General features: G+C 34.6%; 1 long non-coding RNA gene across 1 annotated transcript in view; it reads left to right on the top strand.

Annotated features, from left to right (window-relative positions):
- LOC106982282 (uncharacterized) overlaps positions 1 to 26,843 on the top strand; it is a 458,722-nt gene that overhangs the window by 278,173 nt on the left and 153,706 nt on the right. Inside the window, exon 7 of the long non-coding RNA XR_008299853.1 lies at positions 25,101 to 25,160. This is a non-coding gene — a long non-coding RNA (uncharacterized LOC106982282). The remainder of the gene's footprint in view (positions 1 to 25,100; positions 25,161 to 26,843) is intronic.

A 26,843-nucleotide genomic window follows, 5' to 3' on the forward strand; every position in this document is an offset into this window, starting at 1 on the left:
GTACTTAATGAACTTTCTGAGACTACATATCTTGACAGCAACTGGTGTTATCAAATTTTGAATCCTAAGCATTCAAATATGTGTGTGGTGGTGTCTCAATCTTGTGTAAATTTGCAGTTCCCTAATAAAAAATGGTATCGAACATCTTTTTTAAATGCATACATGCCATCTATGTATTTTCATCGGTGAGGTCTCTGGTCAGATCTTTTACCCATTTTTTAACTAGGTTGTTTAAATTATTTTTGGCTGAGTTTTAAAAGTTCTTGGTGTCCTGTGGACACACATCCTTTTTCAGTGATGCGCCTTGAAAATATCTTCTCCCAGTATGTGGTTTGTCTTTTCCTATTCCAACATTGTCTTTATTAGAGCAGTGTTTTTTACTGAAGTCCAAGTTAGCAACTTTTTCTTTTAGAAATCCTGCTTTTAGTGTGATTTTTAATAACTTATTGGGGTGCCTGGGTGGCTCAGTTGGCTAAGCATCCAACTTCAGCTCAGGTCATGATCTCACGTGTTTGTGAGTTTGAGCCCCACGTCGGGCTCTGTGCTGACAGCTCAGAGCCCGGAGCCTGCTTCAGATTCTGTGTCTCCTCTCTCTACCTCTCCTCCACTCGTGCTCTGTCTCTCAAAAAGTGAATAAACGTTAAAAAAATTTTAAAAAATTATTGACAAAGCAAACTAATTTTCTCCTATGCTTTCTTCTGGAAGTTTTATATTTTTGCATTTTACGTTTAAGTTGGCAATAGAATTTGTCTGAACTTTTGTGTAATGTGTAAGGTATATGTATAGTTTCTTTTTTTTTTTTTTGTACACAGTTGTCCAGTTTTACCAGCCAGATTTATTGAAAAGCAATCCTTCCTCCATTAAATTGCCTTTGTGCCTTCTCAAAAATCAATTAATTATATTTGTATAGACTATGTCTGAGTTCTCTTTTATATTTCACTGACGGATGTGTCTATTCTGTTACCAATAACATGGTCCCTTGATTACTAAAGCTTGCATTGTCTTTAAGTCACATAATGTGAGTCCTTCAACTTTGCTTCTAGGTCTTCTGCCTTTTACATAGGAATTTTAGAATCTGTCAGTATCTCCAAAATAGTTAAAACTTTAGTTGATATGGTTTTGAATACACAGATCAAGTTGGGAAGAATTTATATCTTAATACTGAGTTTTCTAATAACAAATAATAACTCTTAATTCATATAGATCCTCTTTGATTTCCTTCATATTTTCTACTTCCTAGCACACATACAGAACTTATACATATTTTATTAGATATATATATAATTTACATTTATATTAATGCTATTGTAAATGGTTTTTTAATTACATAATTTAATTAGGTATTGCCCAATACCCAGTTTCCAACAATAGGAAAGTAAGGCTTTTACATATTGACTTTATAGGTTTCCTGTGAATGTGCTATAATTATTTATTGGTACTAAGAGATTTTTGGTAGATTCTTTGATTTTTCTACGTAGACAGTAACTCTCACTCCAAATAAAGACAGTCTTATTTCTTCCTTTCAAATCTATACCTATATATCTGTATATCCTTCTTTTTAAAAATTTTTGTCCTATTGTACCAACTAAAACTTCTAATAAAATATAGGAATGGTGAGAGAAGACATTCTTGTTTTGTTTCTGATCTTAGGGGAAAGCATTTGGTCTTCTACCACTTAGGATGTTAGTGCTAGTGTTCTATAGGTGTTTTCTTTAATCAAGTGAGGAGGTTTCCACTTATGCTTAATTTACTGAGAGTTTGCATCATAAATGGGCATTGGCTTTTGTCAAATGCTTTTTCTAAATCAATTAATATATTATATGGTTTTTATTCTTTAGCCAGTTAATGTGGTAATTTATATTGGTTGATTTTTTTTTTAACAAAACTACTTAGCTTCCCTAGCATATATTGTACCTGGTGTATAATTCTTTTCTTATGTTTTTGGATTCATTGGCAAGTATTTTAATTCAATTTTGGGGGGGGTCTCTGTTCATGAGTATATTTGGAAAATAGTTTCCACCCCAACCTCCACCCTTGCAGTGTCTTCATCTGGTTTGGTATATAGTAGGCCTGACCTCACAGAATGAAATAGGAAATGTTCCTTCTGTTTCAGTTGTTAGATGAAATACTCTCTAAATGTCAATTAAATCAAGTGGATTGAAAATACTGCTCAGGTCATCTGTATCTTACTGATTTTCTGCCTGCTGTATAAATCCATTACTAGTAGAAGCGTATTGAAATCTCCAACTATAACAGTGTTTTTGTCTCAAAATAAAAAAAATGGAAGGGGAAATAGCTTTAAATATATCAGAGACTAAAATATCAGAATGTTGAAAAGGGATAAGGAGAGTAAAAATCCATCAAGGCTGTGTTGGGAAAAGCATGTCCATGAATATTAAGTCCTTAGAGGGCAGGCTATGGCAGGTCCATTTTTCCCATTTAAGGTAACAGATTTGGGGGAAGGAACACTCAGTTGGAACCATATTTCCTAGCCTTTCCCCAGCTTGCATTTAGATAGGATCATGTGACCCATTCTAGCCCATAGGATGGTAGCAGAAGTGAAATACATACATTTTAAACCAGAGTTTGTGAAAGACCTATGCATTCTTCATCTTTTGTCTTTTCATTTCAGACTTGATGTCAAAAACTCAGAGCAGTTGGAGAAGTTACTTCTATAGATGGCACAGATTTTATAGTCCAGGAACCCCAAAGACTGCATTACATAACTAAGACATTTTCTTTCTTATGTGTTAAGCCACTGATTTTAGTATATTATTGGTAGTATATTATTAATAGTGCCTATTGTTACCATAACAAACATGGTAATCTACAGACACCCCTTCCCACAAGGCATGGAGGGACAGAATTAAGGCAACAGGCAGCCACAGAAAATGATAGGGAACTTCAAAACCAAAATAAAACCATAATAATAATAACAAAGCTTTAAAATGCAGGCTTATTTAGGAGTGTCATTTAAAGAGAAAGAAATATTTTTTGCCAACTAAATGTAATTAGAATCCAGTCGTTTATGTGATGTTGTAACTATTTAGTTAATTAACTCTCAAGCTTTTGGAAAAACTGCAGGTGAAAAACTTCCTCACTAAGTAACAAAGAATATATTCTTATCTAAATGCGCAGTGTTTTGTTCATATAATGCCCATTAACACAAAATGAGAAAAGTTATACATATAAATTCTTTCTCATTAAAGTAAAATTATGCACTTTAGCATTTATAGTGTTATATTTAAAAAGCACACACTATAAACTGACAATTAAAATTGCCTAAGTTCATTTTCAAGTAATTGGTAAGAATTATCTCCAACACACACACACACACACACACACACACACACACACACACACAGCCCATACCATTTCTCTTCTCTTCTAGCAAATACAAATTAATGAAGATGATTCTTCATATATCCCATGATATTTTAACAATATATTCATCAGATAAAACATATATGATAACAAGGGGATTGAAACATGACAAAGTAGGTTCTTTAGTATAGCATAGTATAATTGATCAAAAATTAAGAAAATAGAATCATATGTCAAAAATTGTGTCAGAAGTGTAGAAATTGACTAAAGGAAACAAACAGATGGATTCAAGATTTTAGAATACAAGAACGCTGAATTACACAGTTCTTGGTGAGTACTGTTACCTCTCAATAGCTTCTCTCAAATAGTGAATTTCATTTAGCATTTAGAAAAGAGTAGTTGCCTTTAACTCTCTATGGTATGCCTGGGTTCAACCTCAGATCTCTAATTCACATTCATGTCATAGTATATTAAAACAAACAATTGTCTTGGGAAGTCTTATTAATAAGGATGGGTCTATTTTCAGTCTTGTGCTTATAAGTAAATCTCTTCTGAGCATGTTAGAAAAGACCATTATTACACTGAACTCTACTCCTTTAGAATTTATCTGTGAGAAGGTTTATAAATAGAACCTGAAGAAACCTACTTCATTTAAGTAATATGAGATGATAATAAGAAAAAGAAAAACAGTAATATTTAAAATTTATTAAACACTCTACCTATCAAGAACTTTATTAACCATTTTATATTTTTTATCTTATCTAATATGATTTTAAAAATGGGGTAAGTGCCCATTATTATTGCTGTTTAACAGATAAGGAAACTTAAAAATTGAGAGATTAAGCAAACTGTCTAAATTATTACAACTGTTAAAATTTAGAACTGAGATTTGAACCCAGCTGTCTCTGATTTTTTTTTTAATGTTTATTTATCTATTTTGAAAGAGAGAGAGTGTGCAACCAGGGAAGGGACAGAGAGAGAGAAGAATAAATAAAGAATCTCAAGAAGGCTCCGCTTTGTCAGCCTGGAGTCTGATGCAGGACTTGATCTCAAGAACCATGAGACCATGACCTGAGTGGAAATCAAGAGTCCATTGCTTAACTGACTGAGCCATCCAGGTACCCCAGCTGTCTCTAATTTCATGTTCTTACCATCTTTGCTTTGAATTCCAACCATTTTATTTCTCTCTTTTTTAACACTCTGACACATTGTTGGATGTACCCTGTATTCCAACATCATTAAAAAAAAAATGTCTCTTTTCTTTATGACTCCTTTCAAAGCCTTTTGAACATGCTGTACTTCTGTGTCACTCATGTGTCTCTGACCATAATTTTACAAGTTAGATCACATAATTACTCTATACTTAGGATAAAAATGTGTGTGATGGTATTTATAGAAACCCATGTAGTTTTGAAATACAGTAGGGCTACCCTCTGTTAACTGTAATACATTTTGGTGAACACAGTATCCACAATGTCAGGAAAGCTATAGTGGAGTCTAAAGGTCTCATTGGGTGTATCAGTTTTTATGGCTGCTTTGAAGAACTACCATAAACTGAGTGGCCCAAACCAATTTTTTTTTCATAGATCTGGAAGTCAGAGTTGAAAATCTAAGTGCTTTCAGGGCCGCATTCCCGCTGAAAGATCTAGGGGAGTCCTTCCTTGACTAGAACCACTTCTGGTGGTTGTTGGCAACCCTGATTTTCTTGTCTAGCTGCATCATTCCAGTCTCTGCCTCGGCCTTAACGGTCTTTAAAGCACCTTCTCAGGACTCCCAGAAGGCTCCTTCTACCTCTTGCTAGTCAGTGGTCCCCAAGGAGAACCACACCCCTCATATTTCTCACTACATTAGTTTCAAATTATTATATAGACTCAAATGAATTTATACAAATTCATAGAATTCATATAGATAGTATTTATAATAAGTGGAATCATAGTAAGACTGTCCACCAAACTCCAAAGATACAACTCTGTGATGATGGATAGCTGAGTAAGTTCAACTCGAGAGCCACACCAGACCATTGAAATCATGCACTGTAGGCGACTATCCTTTCAAAACACTTGTATGACAGAGCCATTGAAAATGTGACATAAATTTTATGAGGAAGTAATATTGTAGGAAAAGCTACCAAGAATGTAGATTTTATTTATTTAACTATATTACTTGGATGTGTGAATTTTGGGAAAGAGAGAGGCACATTTGAACAAAATGAAATCACTTAACCTGCTGAAATTTAGTGGAAAGGTAAGATGGAAGTACTGATTCTAGGACTCCTGGTAACTCAGTGTATGAACTGAAACATGTTACTTTAATTTTGTGTCACTAAGTGCCCTAAAAGAGAAAATAAATAATGAAGAATGAAGTTCTGCTATACCTAGATAAAAGCTTAAATAATATTAACCGATATAACACATGCTATATACAATGTTAAGTACTACATAATAATATTGGAATCAACTTGAATTTTTTAAATTATTTTCCTAACGATAAGGGCATCACCTCACCTTGTGTGGATTACTTTAAGTTAGTACTGTGTCAGATTATATGAAAATCAGAGCTTATGAATATAAACTACTTTTTTTTAAGGTAGATAGTTTAAGAATAGAAGTTTGAGTAAAACTTTCTCCTTGGCAAGGGTATTTTTCTGTGCCGGATAGTAAATCAACCTAAATGTTAAAGTTCACATTGTCCAGGATATATGTAGTACCTTTAAATTGCTGAAACTCACATTTTTAAATAGTTTTTTGGTACACTATATAGCTCTTCTTTTAAAAAAAATTATGGATGCAAATGTATAGAAGTGTGCTTTATAATTTCAAAGGCTAAGAAGTGCCAAAACTCCACAATTGTTCTTTAAACTCTATCCCTAATAGATTTCCTGGCACTTTGATGTCCTTGTAAGTTGTGGAAGGATGGAGAACTTCTTGCCTTGCCTCACAGCTGGGCATATACACCAGGTCTGCAAGGAAGGGCTTATGTTGTTACCCTCAAGTGCTCATGGTGATGATTTTTACTTTGGAGTCAGACCCTGAATTTAAATCCTGGCTCACCACGTAGTTGGCCATTGACCTTGGGCAATTTGATATATTTTTCTGTTTTATTTAGTATTATATGTAAAGAAGAGTATCTTAAAAAATATCCCATAGAGTTGTTACAAGGATTGAATGAGTTAAAAGAGTGCTTGGAACAGTATGTGAGAACTTGTAAGTATTTAACCAAAATAACTGAGTGATGATGATAATTGTAATCTGCTGTCTAAACTTTTTGTACTACCACAAGTTGTGACAAGGAGATAAAGATTATAGTTAATATGTACTATTTGCCCAGATAATGATAGAGACCAGAGCTAGGAAAGTAAACAAGCTATGTACAGTCATGTGACAGGAGATAAGCCCAACATTGGAGATTAAATGGTAGATAAAATAAGAGAGTAAAACAATGAGTCAGCCATATAGTATCTATAAAGGAGGTATATGTGATATAACATGAACACACTGCATGATAATCCCTTTTGCATATTCTATTCTCACCTCTGATATCATAGGTATAAACTATGAATCTTCTAAAATTTGTTGAATTATGTTGATTTTCATGCATGAGCCACAAATTCTTACTGATGTGTTCATTCCTAGGAGTATATTTCCATGTTTTCCATATTTCTATCACCCTACAACTTTATCTCAACTCAGGCCTAGGTCCCTTAGCAAGTGGGTGAATCCTGTAGTTTTTATAAAGTTTAGATAAAGTCAGTATCATGTGAGAATGTCATTCATGACTGTGAGAACCTGCAGAAGACCCTCCTTTCTAAATTAGTGCAACCTTGAAATAAAAATGATAGGGATTATAATAATATTTTAATGATTAGGGATTGAACTGTTGACCCTAAAGCTTGGCAGGATCTTCTTGAACTGAAACCTGTCTCTTTCAGGAAAAAGATAAATATAGTTCAGCACTTCCTCTCACATCCCTGGGAGCAAAACAGTGGATCTCCATAGGGTCTTTTGAGCACAACAGGGTGGCAGAATTCATTCTCCCATGAATAGGGGGCAAAGGGTCCTGACTGAATGTAGTCTCAAAAGCCACTATAGAAAACATGCCTTTAAAAAGATGTTGACCAAGCACAGAAGGAATGAGTAGGATATAGTATGATGGATGGAAATGTAATAAGGAGAATAATGACCTATTACAACCAACTGATGATGCCATAGAGTTCGGTGAATACAGCTGTTCCATTCTCTCTCACTGCTCGCTAATTGTAGTACAATTACTACCATTACAAAATCAAAAATCGAAGAGTGAACACTGCTTTATGATTTAAACATGGAATATGTTATGTTAATGAATTTTTTGCAACAAGCTATATGCTTAACTAAATTCATAAAGTAGTTAATACCCAGAAAGTACTGAATATGTGAAAAGTATCATTCCAGGTTTTCAAGTGCTGCACATATTGACTAATTTAATGCTCAAAACAACTCTGCAAAGTAGTGCAATTTATCCTTATTTTACAGATGAAGAACTGAGGCACAGAGAAATTAAGTTGATTTGCCCATAGGAAGTCAACTCTAAAATCTGATCACTGACTCTTCATGGTGACTCATGCTTTTTTCCCATCCACCCGCCCACCACAAATCCAAGTAGATATGTAAGTGCAGCAAGGAACTTATATTACACTGATAAGAAGCCTAGAGGTAACAAGACTCCTGAGGAAACTGAACCACTAATGAGTCATCTGTGAATAACTGTGAGTTTCTTTTTTTAGTGTCTTTTTCAATCTGGCATCTTTCACAACCACTAAATGAATTTTCAAAAACAACAAATAGTGAACATAACAAAGCCTGTAGCAAGCTTTTGTTTATTTGCCTTTGAAGCTGTAGCTATAAATTTACACATATATCCTTGAGCAACTGAATTTGTAATTCCAGCCAATACGGATGATAAATTTTCAAAATGTTTAGGGACCCCTGCAAATATCTACATACTTCTGTAGCAAGTTAGTGCTATCTCCAACTGCACACCCACTGAGGTTCTGGAGCTACTGTCTGGACAGAGAGCCTCTGATGATCAGGCTACACCATAATATCATCCCTGATCATGTAGGTCTACACACACGTAAAGTACTTCATTTTTGAAGTGAAAATAATTTTTCTGCACACCATACAAGGTTGTGATTTCCTCTCAGAAATACTGAAGAACCAATGTGGACAAAAATGAGATATTCATTTTGGTCACTACTTAATGAGCTAACAGAGAACATTATGAGTTTGCTATGACACTGGTTATATCCTGTCTTGGAATACAGGCATGCATATATATACTCTGTTTTACCTTTTAGAAGACAGTGACTTTGTCTGATTCATGTCTATTTTTCTTGACATAGTTACTTACTACACAGTCTGGCTCAGAGTAATCATCCAATAATATCTGAATGAAACAAATATCAAAAAGAAGACCAGGAAGGGCAGATATTAAAATGTATGATCCAGGCATACCATAGTGCAGCAGCAGAAAACCAAAAATAAACACAAAATCTAGGAAGAAGCCAGGAGTTGGGGAGCGGGTGGGGAACTTACCTATAGAGGAACAAAGATATAAATTACTTTGGACCTCTCTTTAAAATACTTGCAAGCAAGAGGAGAGGTGGAGGAAAACATTTGAAGTGTTGAAAGAAAAAGTCTAGCACAACAGAATTCTGTATCCAGTGTAATTATCTTTCCAAACTGGAGAGGGAAAAAGTCTTCCTAAAACAAATTAAAAAAATGAGAGAATTAGTCACCAGTGAAGCGATATTGCAAGTAAAATCAAAATAAATTGTTCAAGGGCGCCTGGGTGGCTCACTCAGTTAAGGATCTGACTCTTGGTTCTGGCTCAAGTCATGATCTCACAGTTTGTGAGTTCTAGCCCCAGCAGTGAGGAACCTACTTAGGTTCCTCTCTCTCTCTCTCTCTCTCTCTCTCTCTCTCTCTCTCTCTCTCTCTCTCTCTCTGCCCTTCCTTTACTCATCTAATCTATGTCTCTGTCTCTCTCTCAAAATAAATAAGCATTAAAAAAATCCTTCAGAAAGAAGGGAAAATGATTTGTTGGAAAATCAGATCTATGCTTGGGGAGAGATGAAAACAAAGGAAAAAGGGTAGGCTGCTACTGATAGAGCTCTATAAGACTGAGAGAAGATATACACAAGCTGTGGTTTCTCCACCAGGTTGGAGAGAGAGTGAAGGAGAGCATTCCTCCAATGTCCCCAGCATTTTGGTGTGCTGACAGTCTAGCAAATTTATTTTCCCAACTGGAGCAATGGAACTCTCATAGTTTCATAGGAGAAACTAAGAATAAAGGAAAAGGAGCAGGCAATATGCTGAGCCCAACATGGTTCAATAAATTTAGGGGAAGGAACAGAGCTTGAGGCTTCTCCATAGGAAAGGGGGTAGAAGAGTTGAATATGTCTCCAAAGTCCTGGCCTGTGTTACAGCAGTGAGAGACCCCAGAGAGAGAGAGCAGAAGATTCTAAGCTCCTGAAAATAAGAGTATATACTCTCTAATTAGGAATCTACACAGACAAGTCCAGAGAAGACACCTTTTCCATAGAAAAGGTTGAAAGGCTCCTATAATATCTAGCTATGCTGATTAATGAAGGTTTTCTTTGTCAAAGCCAGTCTATAAAAGCCAAGAGAAGTGACTGTTTCTCCAAATGCAGACACATATGCAAAGCTTCAAGGAACTCAAAGAATAGGAAAATGGGACATAATCAACAGAACAAAATAAATTTCCAGTAACTGACCCTAAAGAAATGGAGATTGAGGAATGACATCATCATCATGGTGGAATAAGCCGGGAGATGCAAGGAAGGATCCTCCCCTTGAGGTTTCAGTGGAAACAAAGCCCTGTCAACACCTTGAATATAAGCATCTACCATCCATCCCAAACTATGAGAAAATACATTTCTGTTGTTTGAAGCTATCCAGTTTGTAGTAATTTGTTATGGCAGACCTGGAAAGCTAATACAGTATATTTAACTAATGAGAAAAGTAGAAGAAACAATTCCCACCTCATTCTGTAATGCCAGCCTTACAATAATAGCTATAATCAGTAATCAGCTGAAGACATGACAAAGAAAATTGTTGACCAATAATTTCATGAACACAGACCCCAAAATCCTAATTAATATTTGAAAATAAGGCCAACATTTTAAGAAAATAATTAGATACCATAACCAAGTCAGATTTATGTCAGAGAGCAAGGAAGATTCAACAATCAAAAAAATCAATCAATGTAATTTACTACATCAACTGGCTGGAGAGAAAAATGATGTAATCATGCCAATTGATGCAGAAAAGTCACTTAGCAAAATTCAACACACATTCCTGACAAAAACCCAGCAAACTACAAATAAAGAGAAATTTGTTCCATTGTTAAAGAATGTACCACAGTAATGTAAGATATTAAAATAGAAATGGCAAGGGAGAAACAAAAGTATATATGTACACCCCATGGTATCTGCTCAGTTTTTCTGTAAGCATAAAAATGTTCTAAAAAATGAAGTTTATCAATAAAAACATTAAGGAAAACTTGTTCACTGTGCACCTATTCAAAAATGATACATTGGACATTCATTTGTCAAATACTCTGGCATATCTTTCAATAAACATTTATCTCAATGTCTCTCCAACTTTTTTGACAATAATACATTTCTTTTAACAGAATGCCCATTTATATCAAGGATAGTATTATACCATACAATACATACAGAAGCATTATGTTTTTCTTTACTCACATTCACATATTCCTAGGTAGAACCACTAGCCTCATGATAAATAAGAAACAGGAAGTATCCTTTTTATTTTCACTCAAGCATCTTGCCAAGTGAAGTATTTCTACATGCAGTTATTCTTCCAATGGTTACTGACATTCCAGAGTCAATAGCTGTTCCAAGACCTGTGTAATCATTCCTGTTGCTCCTTTGTCTACATTTTTTTCTTTTTTTAGTTTCTAAAGTACCACTTTTAATTACTATTTACTGATGGTCCTGTATTTACTTATATTTCTGTCTCTTTGTAATCTGATACTTGTTCGATATCATAGTAAACGGAGTAGTATCCATGACTCTGAAACCCTTCAACTCATTAGCAGTGATATGAGTTAATATATAAAGCTACTTGATTTAGTGCTATTATTCAGGCCCACTTCTTACCTTCAGACCTATCTACAACCTTATGAAGAGGTAACTTGTATACTGCTTGTATCCCTGTAGAACTTCTAACATCATTCTAGTAATCCATGCAGAATGCTTCTCTCTTAATCTCCAGCCCACTGTTTACATGTAAAAGGCCTGGCTTAAATAATCAATTTTCTCATATATTTTCAGTGTCAGAATTTTCTTCCAGTATGCTTAGTAAGACATTCTATCACTTTTGTATAAATGAGTTACTCTTACACCATGAATTTTCTCCTAGGGTAACTGCATACATTTTGACACAGGCATGTATTGACTAGGTTTCCTTTCATTTTAATGTCAAAATTTATTGATCCAGGAGAATTGAGAGCTTAATCACTGTTAGGATTCAAACCAATCTTAGTTATTATAATTAGAGTATTCTAGTCCCCAGTGAGCATGTTGTCATACTACTATTGCTGTCAAACTTAATTGAACAGCTTCTCCAACATTTCAAGACTGCATACTAAGTTGATCTTTAACAACTGAGACATTAAAAATAAAAAAAAGGAAAGAAATAAACAAAGAAAGAAATACACTGTCTTTTCATTTGAATGAACACATTCAAATTATCTGGGGACTCGCCCTGGTGATTGGAGAAGGAAATTGACTAACCAAATATCTAAATTGAGGATATAGAGGAATATGTATAATTAAAGGAAACAAGAAGAGCAATACCATTCAGAACCATCCAATACAATATAATTGTACCCAGTCCTCTCCTTCATGTGCCTACTTCAGAATTTCACTTTCTTATATTATTTAGTTTCAGTAAGTATGTGTTAGGTAATGGCTAATTAAGTTCGGGCAGAAACAACCCTCTTGAAGCAGCTAATTGTGTAATAGTTTTGTCTTTTCATGTGAGTTGTTCACTCCAAAAATAAATGCAGACACATGAGTGGATATAAAAGAAAGAATATCATACTAAGATCATTGTGGAAATCTTACCTAAATGATAATAAATTTGACCTTTTCTAACATTTCCAAGATAATGGTCTTTTTTCTAAGATGGATTTCCTTAATTTAAGTCACACTATAAACACTCTTTCTCACCAACATCACTTGTACAATCAACTTTTAAAAGTGGACCATGCTATTAGCAATTTTCCCAAATATTTAATCACCCTCATTACCATCATATTTAACTCTTACTGACTTTTCCCATTTCTGTGTTATTAAACTCTTCTTTTTATTTTGATTACAGCTGCCAGTGTGTTCTAATTTTTGAAAAAAAATTTTTAACATTTATTCATTTTGAGAGAGTGTAAACAGAGGAGGGCCAGAGAGAGAAGGAGACACAGAATCTGAAGCGGGTTCCAGGCTCCAAGCTGTAGGCGCAGAGCCCGATGTGAGGCCCGAACCCATGAACCACGAGATCATGACAGGGGAGGAAGTCAGATGCCTAACCGACTGAGCCATCCAGTCGCCCCTAATATTTGAAAAAATTTGAGATAAAATTATCATCTTATTGTTAACAGCTGTATTCACTTCACATCCATTTGAGAAAGAAAAATAGAGACTGTTACCATTTTTGAGATTGCTCAACACAACTTAAGAAATGTACAGATGGCTGAATCAAAATAAATAGTAATAGTCAAAATAGGAACAATAATCTCACAGGAAACTTATGTACTCTGAATGCTTTATAAGTGTTTTTATATCCATCTTCTCCATCCATCTTCTTTATCTTGATAGCAGTACAAAGAAATGGAAATATGTGAGAACTAAGTAAATTTTTTCATGAACACACATAGCTAATTAGAAGCAAAATAAGCATTATAAAAAAGATCTTTGTTTCTTTTACAATTGTAAACACTGGTTCAAAAGTGTATATTCTTTTTTTACTGGAATCAACAATTTTCCAAAATACAATAAAAATTTGTCACAAAAAGGGCTATAAAACTATAAGAGGAATAAATATTATGTCTACAATATGAACCCACTAGCTCAATTTTAAGAGAACTTACTCAACTCAAAATTGGTAGAGGCACATTTTTAAGTCAGAGAAACTAGACTCATAGATTTAAATTTAGGAGGCAATTTACTCACTGATTAGTGAGATCATTTGATTAAAATCCGTAATTATGTTTTTTAATCCAATTTTGTAATAATGGATCAACTTGATCAATATCCCTTTCATGTTTCTTTTTGGGTTTAGGTTTTTAGGTGACTTTATCCTTTTCCTAATGTAATATAAAAAAGTAATTTCTATAGTTAGGCTCTCAAAGTAGATTTATTCTTATCAGATAAAAATTTTCTTTAATTTGAATAGATTTTATATTTAGAATTTTCATAGCAAGAACTACAACAGAGAGAAATATTCACAGCACCATTCCAGGCTCAAGAGAAATATCATAATTAAGTGTATATGTTAGGCCTGTAAAGGCCTCATTATATCACCTGTAACACAGGTAGCTACATTGCCAGTTACAACTCACCTTGGAAATTTAGTCATTTGCATAATAGTGAATTGTAGCATATGACCCTGAGGGGGAACTGAAACTAAAATGGCCTCTTCCAATTCACCAGAGAGAGTGCCAGCTCTTCTTTCAGTTTGGGCTGGCTTGACTGCCTATGATCCCTCTAGATCACATTAAAATGCTTGAAGCATATTGCTTATTTCTGTGCTGTGAATATGATCAAAGCCAGTTCCATGGTCCACCTTGCTTTCTCACTCTTGGGTCTCCCTCATCTGTCTAAGATACCTTTATCAATCTTCTACAGTTGGATTCACTCTGCTAAAGCTGTTTCTATCATAAGTGTCCATAAGTTATTTAGAAATAATTATTATTGTAGTAACGTAATCATTGTAGAGATTATTTTAGGCTTTTTATTTGGCTCTGAAGAATAGAACAGTGTTTGAAGAGTCCAGAAAAAAGTATTTTGCTTTGACACAACACAATAAGAAACCCCCATGGATTTCTGAGGAGGACTGAAAACCATTTGGGGAAAAAAACTCAACCAACCAACCAACCAACCAACGTCTGTATCTCAGTCTCACACGCTTTTTTTTTTTATTCCTCTAAATTTCTTCACCTGTAAAATGACTCTGACATCTAAATCTTCCCTGCAGTGACTTTGTGAGTATGACTAATGATGTTAAATCATGCTGAAAAAGAAAAACAAAGCTTTATATTTAGAAGTTGTGACAATAAGACAAGTATATTAGCGATGCCTTTGAACAAAATCACACATTCACACTTTTATATTCTGGATTATGGCCTGTCTCTTCTAAGCATGTATAGAATTTCCCCAAATGAAGGCATGTTCTTATGCCCCTAATATAACCATGATGAAGCTTATCTTGTTTTTCAGTTTCACAAAGGGGAAAACAACATTCCTTTGCTTCATTAATTTAAAAATAGGACTACAGAAGTTGAATTACCTGACAGATGAGGGAAGAATTACAGGATACTCTGCAGATGTCAATTAGAAATATTTGGCACGATGCTATTTCCTGCTAATGCAAAATGCTAGAACTGGAGAAGACCAAAGTTAAACTCTGAAGGTTTGAAGAACGATTAGAAACTTTTAAGTGAAATGCTTGATGTAAAAAACATCTGTGACAAGATTACTTGGCTACTTAAACACATGTAAGGGAAATACTGTTTACCTGGAAAATGTTAATTTTATTTGCATTAGCAGGAAGAGACAGAGGATGCTTACAACAATAGAATTTATAAGCAAAAAGCAATTTTTATTCTGGATGAGAGGCCTTTTATCATTCTGATCCATAACAAAGTCATTTGCACCCTAATAAGATTTTCTCAAGGACTTTGAAGAAATAAGACTAGCATACATTCATGATGCTTTTTAAAAAGTTACTCATCAGATCATATATATTTTTTTCATCTTGTGGGCTCTTTTCACTTTAAAATCTTACCTCATCTTTTCCTGTTTTCTTATGAAAAATGTTAGGTTTGTTAATTTTATAATCTTTCGGGTGTTGTTATTAAATATTTATATTGGTTCATCACCTAATAATCATTATGTACTCAAACAAGCCAACAGGTAAAATGAACAAAAAACAAACATATAAACAATAAATAAATAGAAATTTCTAAGAAGTGATAGATATATGTTTAAAAGTCAGAATTTCCTAACACTGTGCATTGTGAGATTAGGTTGATTTGCAAATATATCTTATTGCATATCATTGTTCTTACTCCACTGTGCCCTCTTGCTTTCTCTCACCCCTCTATCATCTATCTAATCTGCGTATTTTCAGAATGTGAGTCAGTCACAGCAAAGAGACTTTAGTGAAATTGTGTGTGTGGATAGGTGGGTTAGGGAGAAAAGATCAGATAATGCAGATGGCTGGCCTAGATGGGATCATTTATGTCCCTGCAAGGTCACATCTTTGCAGTTGACATAAAGCATTAATGAAACCTGAGCATCACTATCACAACAATAAGAAAAATGCCATATAAAGGAATACAAACATTATGGAGTGTTTTGTTTTCAGCTCAGAGGTATAGGGTGAAATCGCTTATTTCCCATTAGATAGCATAGCAGCCAGGTACAGAGACAAACTTGTGAAAATTAATTTACTTTATTCCACCTCACATATTGGATTGTTATTTAGCTATTTTACTTTGAATGTATACCCTACATGTAACCTGAATGCCACACGTCATCAGAGTAGTCCATAGATTTTCCTTTGTAAGAAAGAAAGTAACAGAGAAACTAAAACACAAAACTTACAAATCAAAAAAACTTAATGCTGAGCAAAATAAACTTAGTTGTTTCCATTAAAAATTGTTTTTTTAGGGGCACCTGGATAGCTCAGTTGGTTAAGTGTCTAACTTCGGCTCAGGTCATGATCTCACCATTCGTGAGTGTGAGCCCCATGTCCAGGCTCTGGACTGACAGCTCAGAGCCTGAAGCCTGCTTCAGATTCTGTCTCCCTCACACTCTGCCCCTCCCCCACTCATGCTCGCGCTCTCTCTCTCTCTCAAAAATAAACATAATTTTTTAAATTATTTTTTTAATTATTTTTAAAAGGACACCTACATTAATTTCCCAGGGCTGCTGTAACAAAGTATCATAAATTGGATGGCATTGAACAACAGAAATTTATTGTCTGAATAAATCAAGGGCCGTGAGGGACGTGTCCCTCTGAAGGCACTAGGGAAGGATACTTTCTTGCCTCTTCAGCTTCTGATAGTCTCACATGTTCCTTAGCTTATGGCAACATGACTCCAATACTCATATAGCATATAGCATTCTGTCTTTTCACATAATCTTTCTTTGTGCATGTCTGTTTAGTGTCCATATTTACCTTTTTTTATAAGGACATAGTCATTTGGGTTAGGGCCCACTTTAATAATCTCATCCTAACTTGATCATCTGCGGTACTGAGGATTAGGACTTTAGCATCTTTGGGGGAATATAATTCAACCCATAAAACCTTCCAAAAGCCAGTGGTGTGAGATCCCTTTCTTAGAGTTACATCCTACATTCATTTAGTTATTCATTCAGTTCAGCGCATACTCGTTCGAGTGTAGCAGTTTCAGAAAATGTGCACATTTTAATAGTTGTAGTTATCTTTCGAAAAGGTATTCACTGCATTCTTTCGTAAAATCATACAAACATTTATAAATACTCTAATCCATTCTGGTGGCTTTTCTAATTTATAATCCCTTCTTCTGAGCATCAAGTTATCATCCCCCTTTGGTGGGCCAGTGTGAAGATAGGCAGAAGTTGTGTTGTTGACGTGAGTGTGGCCCACATTTCTCCTTCATCTGGCATTCTTTCACCCACAGCAAACACTGACACTTCTACCAACCCCCGTATTTCCCTCTGCTAATTGGCCCAAACAACTCATGTTGGCCCTTACCTATCATGGCGACCTCCTCCCTTCTAAATCCCTGCTATTTCACTACCATCAGCACAGATGTTAAAGAAAAAAAAGAAAACAATCAAATTAATGCACACTGAGATTTGAATGACTGATAATTCCAAGAATCTACTCCTGCATCTCTGTTGAACCCAATATATTTCCTATTAGAAGATTTTTAAAACTACTTTAGAGAAATTTCAGGCTTAGGAAAACTTCTCTTAAACTATATCATTTCATGAATCCATCTCTCAATAGAATTCATTCCAGAGAGAGAAAAAGGACAAGGGGCACCTGGGTGCCTCAGTCGGTTAAGCATTTGACTTCGGCTCAGGTTATGATCTCACAGTTCATGAGTTTGAGCCCTAAATTGGGCTTTCTTCTGTCAGCACAGAGCCTGCTTCAACTCCTCTATCTGCCCCCCCCCCCCACCATCTGCTCACTCTCTCTTTCTCAAAAATAAATGAGCATTTAAAAAAAATTAAAAAAATAAATCTTAAAGAAAGCAAAAATGGACAGAAGTATGGAGAACAGATAACTCAGAGTCATGATCTAACTCACTAAAGTTGTCTTCAGCTTATTCTAGTATGGGAAAGGGGTATTTTTAGCTTTCCAAAAAATATTCATTATTGTTGCTTACCTTAAAAGGAAGCCATTTATGCCCAAAATAGAATTAAATCACAATACGGCAAGCTTTATATTAAAAATGTGTCACAAGAAAAGGATTCTGTAGCTATATATGGTGATTGATGTTAACTAGATTTACTGTGGTGATTGTTTCACACTATATACAAATATTGATCATTATGTTGTACACCTGAAATTAATACAATGAATGTCAATTATACCTCAATTTAAAAAAAGGTTTAAGTATTGCCTCTTTATATCTAATATGTCTGAATCACTCAGTTTGGTTCACTGTTTTTGTGCATTTTTTTTTTTTTTTTTTTAGCCACTGTTAACCCAGTTTAACTCCAGGGTCTCCTGACTGATTTTCTGGAGTTTTTTTAGGCAAGGAAGGAGTAAATTCCAAAAATAGTTAACCTTTTATTGGTCCTCATGTCATATACAATCCTTCTAAACTTTTATAATTTCTAGTTACAGTTGATCAGTGGAAGATTAGTAAATTCTGAAGCCCAGGGAAAATATACAAGATTAAGATACACATGAGAAAGGGAATGCCTTTGAGGGTTGTTTCAAAGAGGATGTTTCCAAAGATCAGAATACATTGGGAGATATTTTGAAGGACTTAGGAAGAAAATAATAAAAAAATTAAGGACTATTCTAGTTGATTTTTTTTAAGTTTATTCATTTATTTTGAGAGAGAGAGAGTGACAGAGAGCAAGTGCACACGTACATAGGGAAGGGGCAGAGAGAAAGGGAGAGAGAATCCCAAACAGGCGTGGCACTTCACAAAGCCTGATGTGGAACTTGAACTCATTAACCTTGAGGTCATGACCGGAGCCAAAATCAAGAGTCCCACGCTTAACTGACTGAGGCACCCACGGTCCTCTATTCTAGTTGATTTAAATGGCTAAGCAGGGTAATTGTGTCTCCCATGATCTAGGTAAGAAATATGACTTCTAATGTTCCAAGGGAAAGACCAAACAAAACAAAATGAAAGAAAAATGTCAGATATTTGGAGAACTTACAGAAGCTCTTTTTATGGTTTTCAGGAAATTAAGCAAGTCAGGCTCCTGAACCTTTCCAAAAACGAGAAGATACTTATTGTTAATTAAACTGGTTGCAGAACTCCTTCAATATTGAAAGATTTCAAGTGTTGGTGCATATAAGCCAGAGATCAAAATGTTTGCACAGGTGTTGATCTGACACACCCAGATAATACTACATGGATATGATTCCTTACAGCAGAGAGGGCTTTGTGTCCTGTCCTCAAGTTCAACTTGCCTTTCAGAGCTTGGATTCAATGGCAACTTTATTTCAAGGCCAGGAATGTTTTGATCAAGAAGTTTTTTAGAAACTCATTAGGCATCAGAGGCTGACCTCAGTGGGTGACATTATTTGAAGCTCATAAAACAAACAAACAAAAAACACAAATAGTTTCTTAGGCAGACCGAGAAATGTGGAGTGCAGGTGTTTATTTTAAGAAACACTGGAAGACCAAACAGAAATTTCCTGAAGTTCAGTAAAATGTTAAACATGCTTAAGAAGAGTTTAAGATTCATTTCATTAAAACATTGAACTATATCCATCTATGTTCCATCTTCATAGTTCACAGCTGTGGCAGACAGAATAATGGCCCCCACCCAAAGATGTTCTTGACAGAATCTCCATAATCTATGAATCTGTTAGGTTACCTGGCAAATGAGAAATAGGTGGCAGATGTAATTACATTTACTAATCAGGTGAAAAAATAGGGAGATTATTCCAGATTACCTGGGTGAGATCAGTATAATCACAAGATTCTCTAAAAGTTGAAGAGGGGCAGAATAAGAATCAAAGTAAGAATGATATGATGTGAAAAGGACTTGATTGGTCATTGATGACTTGGAAGATGGAAAGTGGCCCAGAATCAAGGACTATGAACAGCTTCTAAAAGCTGGAAAAGGCAAGGAGGCAGATTTTTCCTTACAGCCTCCAGAAAACAATGCAGCCCTGTTAATACTTTGATTTTAGGTCAGTAAGATTTGTTTTGGACTTCCAAAGTACAGAGATAGAGGATAAGAAACATTTGTCATTTTAAGATACTAAGTTTGTGGTGATTTTTTATAGCAGAAATAGAAACTAACAAGATGATAGTATGGTAGCAGCTGAATGCTGCTCAGGGGTCAAGCTTGGTATAATGAAAGGTGGGTCATATACTTCAACAAGTAAAAAAAAAAAATCCTGAATCTTAATCATTTCTATTGGTCTAGAAACACAGATAATCTTCCTTATCCTTCATAGCACCTTGTTAAAAACACAATTGAACAGATGTGTCTTCCTGATAACTTGAAACAAATAATGGCCCTTTTTTCCCCATCATTTCTTACTTGCTTCATCATCTTCTTGAGAGCAGGTGCTAGTCATCCCTGACTATCTTTAGTGACATTTCCCATTATGTCTTGTACTTTATGAAAAATCATCGAAGATAAGGTGACTGGGTTTACCTACTTATAAATTCTAGCTAATTAAAAAACAAAATAAAAAGTGTTATTGCTTGTCCTCTAATTACTTTGGACTCTTCCCAGGGTTAAAACAAGCAAGAATTATACAGTGTGCAAATTCCTTTTAATATAGTTTTATGGATGTAAATGTTATGAATATTTAAGCTGTTTCTATTTTAACTAAACCTAATGAAGCTAAAAAAGTTAACCTCATAACCCCTAATTAGAACATTCTCCATTACTAGGTAGTTGTGATTTATATCTTCAAATAAGAGTGATGCATTGCTGATATTTTCATACTACTTTCTACTGTTGCCTATTTCTAAAAATAGGCACTTTTATGTTTCCCTAGGCAATTCTATACAGATCATTAAGAATACTGTCAGAATAACTAAGACTTTAAACCTAAACACCTTCTAAAGAAAAGCACTAGCAAGACTTCTTTATCTAAAAACTTTACAAGTTAGGCCAATACCGCTTTATTCTTGATCACTGAAAGTTAAGCAACACTGTTTGGAGTGAAACACTCAGACAGTTAAAAGTAGTCAGGAACAAACATTTTTAAAAGTGTCTTAGTGGACACTATGTTACCCTTACTATACTGACAAAAGCCAAAACTGATGATAATCTGTGATGAAAATAAACATTTAGCTGAGTTTTCAGTTAGTGATGATGCAAATTTCTAGAAATACTTACAAAAGAATTTTGACAATAAGTTTTAAAGGCATTAAATATATTTATGTATATCTCTAGGTGGCAAATCACTTCTATATTATTTCTATTGCTAATCACTTTTCTTATTTTTTATAGTTACAGTCAATGATAACACAATTTACAAATTATTGCAATTTTAAAGAGCAACAGTGTTCCAAACATTTAAAAAAAATCTTCATAAACTTTTTTCCTTATTTTTAAGAATTTATCTTAAGCTCTGAAAGACATTGAAAATAAATTTATTAATATCTAATAATGTTGTATTTTTAACTTTTATTTCTAATATTTTTCTGTTGCATTTTTCTTGGATAAAGCAGATAAAAAATTTTTTAATGTGCCTTTAAAATTTTTTAATTATTCAAAATAGCCTGTTCTTGAAAAATGGCTAGAATCTACCAGTTTTTTCCAGTACATTCTCAGGTGTTACAAAGAATTGTAACATCAAGTCCTGAAAAATTGAATCCTGAATTCAAAATGAATAGAATAAGCCACTACATTTTAAAAAATTATGTAGAATGTACATTCCATTTAAGTTAATAGCAAAGCAATTATTTTTACAATCAGAATAGGAGAGAAAATTTACCCAAAGTTAACTTCTGCATATGAAGGCTGAATATTAATACACATTAGTTGTTGTATAGCCTCTATATTTTGCAATAATTTTTTAACAATGTCATTTTCCCCATCTATCTCACTTTCTTCTTACTTTCTTAATAATTGTACGTTGGTGCCTTAAGGTTTGAACAGTAATATTTTTAGGGAAGCATATTTGCTCATAAAGAAAATAATAGTGCCTGACAAATATTTGACAAGTGGACATATGTGTTATCAATGTCCTTACCATTATAGAATAAAATGTACACATCAAGATTATTATCCTATAGGGAAATGTGCATCATGGCTATAGTGTTCATCCCTAGGAATTTAAATACATTCTCAACTTAATTGTCCTCTATCTAAGGAAAATAACTGCTTTGGTATCTGGATATGCTCTTTGTAAAAAAATGTTCTTGGTGTTTGTTGAAGCATAGTAATAAGGACAATAGCAAACAACAAAAGTTGAAAGGTCATATTTCAACATTCCAATGATTAAGTGAAGGACCACTAAAGGAAGAGTAAGCCTTGTTAAACAGTCAGCCGTGACCTCTAGAAGCCAAAACACATGGTCTCCTGCACTACTGCACAGCATAACTAAAAAGACACTTTGTGCTTATTGAAAACATATTTTATATTCAAGGCCAGACACTGATGAGTCAAGTGTGTCCTCTTTCCTGAAGAGCCTGCCAAGGAGATCTTGAGGTCATTTTGGTCAACATACACAGTGTGCAAGCAAATGGCAGATGAGTCCAGGGTAAATATTATCCCACCTGGCACATACCATCTCACCTTATTCAGTTTGCAAGTTAACAAGAGCTTCAGCACAACGTTGTAATTAGAATGAAAATGCACTTGGTCAAATAAAAAAGAAAAGTTAATTAAATTGTTTGCTTTTTTCAGTGAAATCCACAATAATTTTAAGTTGTTTGAAGGTTTAATATTTGCATTCATTTCAGGAGGAACTACTAAATGCCAAAGAAATCTACATGTTGATTTATTTTAATTCCCCAAGATTTGTGTGAGCTAAAAATTAAGAAAACTGAGATTGTGGAAAAGAGAAATGTTCCTTCAAAATTATAACACAAACGGGGCACCTGGGTGGCTCAGTTGGTTAAGCATCTGACTCTTTATTTTGTCTCATATCATGATCTCACATTTTGTGGGTTGGAGCCCTACATTGGGCTCTGTGCTGATAGTGCAGAGCCTGTTCGGGATTCTTTCTTTTTCCTTTTCTCTCTCCCTTCTCCCCGCCCCCGCCTCTAAATAATTAAATAAACTTAAAAAAAAAAGTTGTCACACAACAATTAGTTGCTGAGGTTAAAAGACAAAGAGAGGCATTACAGACTAACCCGGGTGCCCTCACTGTTACACTACATTGTCTCATTTCCTGAAAACTTTCTTTGACTCAAAGATCTTCTACATCACTTTTTTTCTTTTTTACCTTTTCAGTTGGATGTCTAGTCTTAGGCAGGTGGGAGAAATAGTTACTACAGCAGGGCTGGCTTACTCAGATCTTTGTCTCTGTAGCCATGTCAACAACCCTTGGGTCAAACACTAAGCATTACACTGTAGGGTTCTCTTCCTGAATGTGTAATGTGATGTGTCAAGATGAACCAAACTGTCACCATATTTAAAGAAGATATTAAGAGTAATGGTATACTTGGTTCTGGACTGGAGTTTGTACTTTTAAGAATTCTAGACCCCAAGACTCAGGTGGTCTTCTTTGTGTGGAGATATCTTACAGGAGAAAATTGCATCTTATGCTAGCAGAGAAAGAGGAAGAACTTGGGAACCTGTGTGTGATTTCCTTTGCATATGTGTATCTTTTCTTTTTCTGCTCTTTCTGTATTATAGTGTTGTTATAATAGATCTTAGCCATGATTATAGCTTTGTGTCGAAGGGTGCTAATCCTTCCAGAACATAAACAAATGAGTTTAGTATCCCCTCTTCAAAGAGGGGTGACTGAAATATATGGTGATGGAACCAACAAATTATATTGCTTACTTTTTGTTGTAAAACAAACACTCCCTGCCTCCAATTTATTGGCTTAATTACTAAATGAATATTGGAGAGCCTTTTAAGTGGTGCTGTTCAAGGTTTCCAAGATATCACAAAGGCAAGAAAGCATATCTAATTATTGATGTCCAGCTTGTTTTCCGTTCTACAGATTCATGTCTATGAATCTCTTGTTTTATAAATTTGACTTTCTGCCTCTGTTTATCACCACAGACATCAGGTGGGATTAGACATTCAAAGTTAGAAGACAAAGCTTTTCCGGGTGTAAAGAATCACCCATGACCCTTTTTAAATATGAAAATTAAGAATAATTAGTGAAAAGTAAATAATGAAAAAGTATGGAGTATAGCTAACAGCATAGAAAAGAAGTTTCCTGAGGCCCAGTTTCTGCTGGGCAGAAAAGATGACCACTAGCCGACCAAGGAGTCTGAAGCTGAAGGGGCCCAGTTTACAAACTGGCCTAAAGAGGAGTATATTCAAGGGGGACACTCAAAAGATACATTCCACTGTGGAGAGATGGTTGAGTATTGCAGAATATCATAGCAGCTGACCATGGAAATGATGGCTCACTGAGGGTGGGTTCTTATAAGAAAGAAAGCAACAGAACGGTCTTTCAAGCCTCAATAAGCCTTGAAAAAAGTATTGCAAGATAACCAGTGAATTATGGAATTGGAGACTAGGTTGTATATTTTCTGTCACAGAACTTCTGATCATTTACTGTTTTTCAGATATACTTCTTCAAAACAATCACACTATTTTCTATGTACAGTTCTAAAATGTACTCTTTTCTACCATTGAGAATAATATCTCACAAGTGTGCTTTTTAATACATGTATTTCTCAAGGGTTTCTAGCCATTTATGAGGAAATGTTATAAAAATAACACATACACCATGTTTTGAGGATTATTGCTAAAAAAGGATGAAGATTTAAAATAGCTTGTGTTGTTCATATTCTTTCATTTTTTAAAGGGCATTTTGGCTGTTCCCAACTGGGTTTTCTTATCAGTGTAATACTCCTTATGTATCTAAATGGACTATTAATTAGTTGTTCCACTTACCAACCTCTCTGGTTTTCCCTTGGGAGAGAGTCAAGATTCATGCATAAAAGCAGTTTAGCACAAACATTAAGCAGCTAGTAGAACATCTCAATGAGGTCAGAAAAGTACCTCGGAGCTAATACAATTTATTCATTCATATTAAACTTACTAATAAGTTTTAACCCTCTGGTGATGCATAAGGACTCTACATCAAGTGAATGACAACTCTTTGGTTAAAAAAAATTAATTTCTTTCCTAGGAAGGAAAAATGGGGCGTATGTGAGTGAGAGAGGAAGGAAGAACAAGGGCGCTGAAAGAGGTGAGAAAGTAAAAAAAAAAATAAAATTCCTTCATTTCATGAGAAAATATTTTCTTTGAAATATATTTTGAAATATACTGAATATATATGAAAATATATTTTCAATATAAGTATAAAAATGTCAATTTTCAGAACTTACTAACACTGCTCTGGTTTTGAATTTTGGAATATTCTCACCAAGGTCACCCTACTAAGTTTTTTAATGTATGTTACATCAGCTAGTATCTTTAAAATTATCTCATTATGATTATATAAATCATAGAAGGATTTGGTGATTATATAAATATGCTATTAACATAGGCATGCCTTATTTTCACTTAATTCAGAAATATTTAACTTTTGTATTAAATACATTTTCTTCCATTATATTTTGGGACTATATAATGTGTTTAGAATCTCTTGCTCTTTTTTAATGTTCTGATATTTGTTTGATTTGGTTTAATTTCTAATATGTTTTTTTCAGCTTAAAATACTTTATTCACTTTATGTTAAAAAGGAGCACATGTTTACATTAATCAGAAGTCTATAATATTATCCATGGGAAAAGGATACCAGATCAAAAATGAAATAAACTACAATGCAAATTATGTTGACATATTCTTTTTTTTTTTTATTTTTTAATGTTTATTTTTTGAGAGAGACAGAGACAGACCAGGAGCAGGGGAGGGGCACAGAGAGGAGGAGACAGAATCCAAAACAGACTCCAGGCTCTGAGCTGTCAGCATAGAGCCTGACGCGGGGCTCGAACTGACAAACTGTGAGATCATGACCTGAGCCGAAGTCGGACGCGCAACTGACTGAGCCACCCAGGCGCCCCAACATATTTTTAATTTAAAATTTTCACAACAAAATTGGGTTCCTAACCATCAGTAAGCCCATATGATATGATTGAATTACAGTAGTATTTTAATCAAAGAGTCACTAATCTAGATTTTTAAAAATATTCTTGGGGAGGAAATAAAAAATCATGATGTAATCCTCAAATATATATTTCTGGTAATAAATTATTTATGGATAAATGAAGAAAATGCAGTATATGCATATAATAGAATATGATATAGTCTTAAAAAAGAAGGAAATCCTGCCATATGTGAAAAGATGAATGAACACTGAAGACTTCACCTAAATTTAATAAGCCAGGCCCAGGACAAATACTTTATGATTCCACTGGTGACACTTTATGACATATCTAAAATACTTAAACTCATAAAAGCAGAGAGCACAATGGTAGATACCAGTGGCTGTGGGTGGGGAAAACGAGGAGTTGCTAATCATTGAGTATAGAGTTTCAATAATGCAAAATGTATAAGTTCTAGAGGTCTTCTGTACAACATTATGCCTCTAGTAAACAATATTGCATTCACATTTAAAAGTCCGTTAAGGAGGTCAGTCTCATGCCAAGTGCTTTTATCACAATAAAATAAAATTTTAAATTAAAAAAAGAAGAAGAAGCTAAACTACCTGTATCCAGGATGGGTCTGGGCTTCAGGCATGGACTACAAAGCTACAGCAGCTCCCCAGTACTTGCTTTGCTACAGAGCACTGGGGATGCCCTCCCAGAGGTGGAGCCAGACATGATTCTGCCCACTATTGTGTTCCTGTGGACAGCTTGCCCATGTCCCTCTTGGGTGAGGATCCCGCTCTGTGGCCTGCCACTTTCCTAATGACCACCAACTGAAGTCC

This window comes from Acinonyx jubatus, chromosome A1 (assembly GCF_027475565.1).
Source record: "Acinonyx jubatus isolate Ajub_Pintada_27869175 chromosome A1, VMU_Ajub_asm_v1.0, whole genome shotgun sequence".
Lineage (NCBI taxonomy): Eukaryota > Metazoa > Chordata > Mammalia > Carnivora > Felidae > Acinonyx > Acinonyx jubatus.